This window comes from Numenius arquata, chromosome 2, assembly GCF_964106895.1.
Source record: "Numenius arquata chromosome 2, bNumArq3.hap1.1, whole genome shotgun sequence".
Lineage (NCBI taxonomy): Eukaryota > Metazoa > Chordata > Aves > Charadriiformes > Scolopacidae > Numenius > Numenius arquata.
Genome location: NC_133577.1, coordinates 11,482,190 through 11,489,046, shown reverse-complemented (window position 1 = coordinate 11,489,046; position 6,857 = coordinate 11,482,190).

The window sequence follows — 6,857 nt, the reverse complement described above, 5'->3', positions numbered from 1 at the left end:
AGACAACAAATCCTCATCTGTCTGCTGGGATGTCTGCAACACAAAGATTCAGCAGCTTTTGAGAACAGCCAAAATGCCTAACATCTTACTTTTGGGGCTTTTGGAGACTGACAGCATGCATCCCTTTGCAGAGCTCAGCACCCCGCAGGAAGCACTGGTATTGATCTCTTGACTGTGATCTTCCAGCCCAATATCATCCAATTTGCAAATATGACTACAAATGTTGAGCTTACAAGCATTACTTGCTGTAAACCACAAGTATTCCTTATTGTAAAGGCAAATTATTTTGCATGTATTTACTGACTGGCTTTCATTGTTTTATTTTTAGTGTGCAACATTTTCCCTTCTGGAAGGATATATGTCATTGTCAGAAGGACAACAATTTACAGAGTTTACAGAGCATTTCACTGCAGACACTATGGATTCTAGTACACCGAGGACATGCCGACGAGACTGCAAACCTGCATTTGGCTGGTTGCAGGCTATGGAATTAAAACAATAGTCCTCTGGAGAAAGTTGTGTTATTTCATTCATTAATAATATTTTTTTTTTTTCATTTAGAGTCTAATTGAGACTGGTGAACTTCATTGCATGCACAAGTGTGTTCATAATGTCCTAGCTCTAGAATAGGTGATGCTGCCTATTCTAATGTGGCTACGAAAAGCAGAATTCAAGCCTGCTCCCTTTGCTTATTGAGTTTGGCGGACTGTTTGAAGAGACAACTTGGTCTATGGTGTGTGCCCAGCTGGCCAAAACTGCTTGTTCCTTGGGAGTGAAAGCATTTTAGATGAGCAAATTTTTACTCCTGGGCTGTAAATGTGCATTACGTTACAGTAGAACTTTCCACAGCATATTATTACTTGTATTACACTATATTTAGCAAACAATATAGAAAGGGAAGCTTAAATGTACTGTATTTTTTTTCCTCCTGAAAACTGTACTGGATATCAAAACATTTTTTTATGTCCCCTGGATTTGGGAGATTAAAAACACAGATTATTTGGTGCATAACCAGTATGGCTGTCAGATGCCTAACTACTAGTTTAAACAATATCTGAAAAGAATGTTTTGCAAGCACTCTGGAAGCTTCAGAATGTGAAATAAAGTTAGATGTTACAATCTCGAGCTCATGTTTTTCCTTAAAGATAGATGTGTTGACTTGCATAAAATATCCTTTAAAGGGAAAGGTATAATCTTTAATTCCGCAAGCTGCTATAGTTGGAAGTGCGAATGAAGATTTGGTCCTTCCTTTGCTGAAGATGTTATATGAAGTCAGTATCGGAATTTGCCGTATGAGAACACCTTTCAAGGATTACAAGGGAGAATGACTTTAGTGCTTACAGACTTTAAATCTACTGGTTTCCAAGTACTTGGACTTCAATCCACAAAGTGTTTGGGCAAATGCTTGCTTTAAGCAGATGTGCAATCACTATAAGGTTCATGCTTAAATGGATTCATGCACATTTTATTGTATTAGGACAAAAGCACATTGCACAGGATCGACCCCCAAATTGAACTATGGGAATCAGGAGTCATCAGGTGTTTGATATGCAAAAGACTATACTTGCTCATTGTTTTCCAGCCTTTTATTTCAATTTAAAATACTGGGGAAAAGAGCTGAATTAAAAAAAAAAAATTACTGCAGATTTCAAGATTTTAAAGCATTCACAAGCAATGAATTGCATTTCACAATAATTTTGCATATAATACATTTTCACAGTGAGAGGCAGTGAATGAAAGAATCCCAGAATCACACAGGGAGTGATAGGCAGAGCTTTGATCAGCCTCCAGATATCCTGACGTCTTGTCCTGAAGTGAGCAGAGCTACTTCTCTTCATAGAGAGAAACACTGTTCTATTATTGTCCATGTGCACAAAACCAATTGCTGGAGTTCTGATTTCATATCAAGGCAAAACTTGGCAGCTGTCTGTCTGAGAATAGTTATATTCCAGCATATTTACAAAAGTAGCTTGTGCTATGTTTCTTAACCTTTCCCTACTGAAGAACTGCTGATCACCTTTTCAGACAGCTACTGATTATCATACTGTAACACACCCAACATGCAGTATCTTTGCCAAATCAAATTTTCAAAGTTCACTTGCAATTTACTATGAAGTTTTTGAGTCATTTCAACATCCATTCTTAAGTATAAACTGAAAACTACATTTACTGGAAATATCCTCTCAGAGGTGAAATGACACATGCCAGATCCCTGACCTATAGGCGCTTGATAAAATTAGGTGATGACTATGATGCAGTACAGCTTCTGGAAAAAAAAAGAAAGAAAATACTAATTGGAAATTTGGACTGCCAAGTCCAGAGCAGACTAAGGAAAACAACATTGATATAACTTCACAAAACAGAGAACAGAATTCTAGAAATCAGTGTTTCAAAATGTTTTAAAAGCCAGGTGAAATAGCTATTTCTTCATTTGGGTCACTTAATAGAAGTGAATTTTCAAAGGGGTTGAGCATTTGGAATTTTGGCTTTGTGAGTAATTTTTTATTTACCTTTTTGAATGCTGAAAAGGATAAGAAGATCCTAATCTCTTTTTCAGTGGAATATTAATAGTGACTATAATTGACCAGTATTTTTCATTCAGCTGGGCTAGAGAGTTTGGAGAAGAATACTGCAGCAGTCAACATGTGAGTGACTGCTGCCAGCAGCTCCCTGTGAAGCACACAGAGCAACAAAGGGGAGACTCTTCCAGGCTGATTTTCTGCCTCGCTCTGTAGCAGCAGCACCAGTGACTCCACTGAGCATCTCTGGTCTCCCCGTGCTAGGTGGGGATTGTGCATTATTCCGTGTTTTCAGCCCCAAACAGAAGTCTGGTTTGCATGTCTTGTTTCTCCTTTTAACTTTTATGGAAACTTTTTGCTCCTGTCAGATTTCTGTCGACGTTATTGCACGAGGGTGGCAGTGTCTGATGGGCATGGACTGGATCATGGAGCTATTTCAGTAATCATGTTTCCTGTCTCCTTTCCCAGTGACATTCTGCATCAGAGACATGTTTTCATCTATTTAGCAGCAGAATCAAGTGATTGTGTGCTGAGGGCTGTGAAAGAGCAGTTGCACTATTTTAGAGCAAGGAGTTCTTTTAAACAAGAGTAGCTTAATCATGAAAGGGATTACGCAGAGTGATGGGACTGAGATAGCAGGAAATTAGATTTGCTGATTTAGGACATAACTGTCTGATGTGCCTATGGCTAGGGACAGTATGGAAAGGCACTGGAATACAAAATTATTCATATCTAGTTCAGGGTGGACCTGCATCCATATCGATCTGCATTATTTTATGGCAGCACATCGATGACTACACAGGAAAGATGAAGCTGCTCTCTTGTTTCAACTTGAAAAAAGCTCAAATTACAGATGGCAATAATTTGCATTTCTTTGGACATGTATGGAGAAGTTCCCCATAATTAGCTGTGCACTGAAATGGGATGAATCTTCAGCCTCTAGGCTGACCAGTCTAGGACTTGAGTTGAAGCACACTGGAGAGCCAAGGAGGAGACCCCCTGCTCTGTTCCTGTGCTCTATGTCCTGGTGATCTTTTTAAGTTATTTTTGTAGGAGGGAAGAAGTCCCTTAAAACTTTTCTAGAGGGATTGTAGAATTTTTTTGTCTCATTTAGTGCTTCTCTATTTAGTTCCATAGTAAGTTCCATCTCTCTCTGTGGTTAAGTACAATGATAAAATTCACTCTATCCCATTCTTCACTCTATCCCATTCTTTTGTTGTTCTGCCAAGTAACAGAGCAGATGACTTTGTTATCCAGAGAATCACTTTGAGGAATTGATTGGGTTGCGTGTGATAAGCTCTCCAGCACTAGTTTGCCAGCATCAAAGCACTGATTTTGTTTCTTTTTTTAGTCCCTTGGGCAAATGTCATGGAAAGATACAGACACCTTTTTGTCAGTACTAAATGACAGATGCCACTTAGTAAAACTTTGAATTGCCCTGCAAAATTCTACAATGCACTAATTCATGATGCAGATATTTTTAAACATTTTGGGGTAATATAAAACTGACTCCTGTAAAAATCCTTGAGCACTCAAAAACCATGTTTTTAGGTGCTTGTATATATACTAAATAAAGTGTTTCAAAGCTTCTAGGCATTGAATCATCTCTGAAAAGGAAACTGAACATTAAATATGTTCCCACATCATTTAACCATGTTTGAAATGTATTAGCTTAAAAAAATCAAACTCTCTTTGAGATACTGAGTTTAAGTATTTGCAGATTTTCACCTCTTACTAAACTAAGGGAACCCACTCTAGGCCAGAGATATCCCCAGTAAACCCAAAAATACTGAGGAGAAAAACAGGGACTGAGAAAGCTCAGGATAGGTTAAGACAGGCTTCAACTGATTCAAATAAGTTAGAGAATGGCAGATTTACCATGACTTTGCAGAGCAAGTGAAGAGTAACTATTTTTAATATCCTGATAGTGTTCCTGAAAGATGACCAAAAGGGTTTCTCCTGAATTGGTGACCCCTAATCCGTAACAAGGCACATGCATCTGCAAACCTTCTCACAGGAATTTTATGGGTACTAGGGTGATATATCATCATGTGCATTTAAGTGCATTTACTAGAATCACAGAGGGTATAAAAAGGTGTCCCTGCTTCTTTCAAGGCACCTGTAAGACACTGAGTGGCTACGTGATTTAAAAGCTGCTTCCAATGTTGGGCATTACAAAGATTTGAAAACAAACTGAGAATGTTTCAGACAACTTCGTTGAGCTTGATATTGTACTCAAAATCTGAGTCATTAGAGATCAAAAACTTTAAATGCTAACTGCTCGGTTATCGGTAAAACAGAACAGTAAATCAAAAGAAAGTAAGAAATATACTGTATTATATATTGCTGTTCTTTAGGGGTAGATTTGCAAACAGGGTGTGGTAAAGGGCCTTGCTACACAACTGAGGGCCTGGCTACACAAGCCCAGTCCAGCAAAACAGATTGTTCCTACTTAACCCTTAACCCTCCAAATGCTCTGACTGACCACTGATGATTTAATACATATTGCTCTATTATTGACTGCAGTGAGATTACTCATATATTTAATAACTCTGCTGAATCAGAATGTAATTCCATAAACCACATCATTCTAGTGCCTAATATAAGAGCATAATTTGTATCTGCCAAGTGATTTCTGTTTGTTGAAAGCTTCTTCTCTGTGAAAACAGATGACTGCTCTGCTCATCTCACCTGCCTAATCACTCTTTGAGCATGTAAAATGTTCTGTGAGGGTATAAGGATAATCCTTACATCCTTATGCAGACACATGAGGGGCTGACCACAGAGGTCATGGTGAATCAGTGCTTGGCCATGCCGTTCTAATATTTGATGTGAGAGCAGGGTTAAGAACTCCTGAATCACAGCTTTGTTTGAATCTTGGCACTTCTGCTGTTCTACAGAGGTGGGTTTTTTTCAGAAAATCACATCACCTCATCTCTCTGGATTATGTGCCAGTGAAATAGGTTGACAACAAGAAAGGCTAAAAAGTTTTTCTGGAGTCTCGCTCTGCTAAAGACCACTTCTGGGCACCGTTTGGGGGAATGTTTTAGAGGTGCATTTGGAAAGCAAAGCTGAGCAAAGACAGTTCTAGCATCAGAGAGCCAGTCTGTTCTCTAGCTGTTGGGGCCAGCATTGCAGCAATCCTGTTTGTAATCAAGACTGTCTGAATGCAAACTGTCCCCAGCAGGACAATCTCTTACAGACTTCTAAAAAGATTGTCTCTAATCTCTACTGCCTCTAGGCAGCATGAGGAATTGACAAAATGCGTTATATTCTGATGGATCCTGAGAGATCTTCCTTTGAGTTCAGCTTCATCTGGAGCTGTCTGGAGGACAAGGCAGAAAAGAGCCTGGAATTGTTTTAGTGACTCCTGCTTATGGCTTATTTTCAGATTCCTAAATTTTTACATGACATGCATTGCTGGGTGGCCTTGTAACCTTTTCCCTATTAGGACACTTTTATTTGGGTGTCCTTTACCATGTAGACAAACTCTGCAAGCAGAATTATATGCAGCCTTACGAGTACACACAGTTATTTACTGGGTAGTGTACACAGTAGGTAGGACTAAAATATGGCTACCTTGAATCTTAATGAGCTCTTCAGCTCCAAAGCTGACAACCACTGAGTTTTCCTAGCCAGACAGTTGTCAGTCAAGTTGGGTGATGCAGCCCTTGCTGCTGCTTGGGAGACGCTGATCCTTGACCATGCTCAATCACAGACAACTGTACCACAAGTTGGACTGAGGATGAGCTTTCTGAGGCATAAAACTTTGGATGGAGCATTGTGCATAAGAGAATGGAGGCCAAGACAGGGCTATGGATTCAGCTTTGGTTTATGCTAGTCATTCTCTCAAAAAGCATAGCTATACTGTTCAACGTATTTGTCCCAAGATCTGAGAGAAGTATAAACTTCCTTGAGCCAACTGCTCTGTTGTCCCTTCACTCTGAAGGTGTTTGAACCCAGTGTTCAAAATGATAACACTCATTGAGTAATGTCATTAGATAAAGTCCCCTTTTGATATGAACTTCTAATCATTCTGGAAAACTCCATGAGGAAATTCTCCCACCTGAGTTGATGCTGCTAGAAGCAAACAGAGGGCATCTCTTGAAACAAGAGCAAGGAAGAATACCTGTGACAGAAGAACTTTGCTTCCTTGTCCACACTCAGTGTTGTGTGACAAAATTTTCTGTTGTGAAATTGTGTGATTCCATATCTATGTAATATTTTTCTATTAAACCAGAAAATGTGTCAAGTAAGACAAAAAATTATCTGTGACTAGGAGAGATGGAATTGCACTTAAAGCTTGTACAAAATAATTATGTACTAAAAAAATAAATA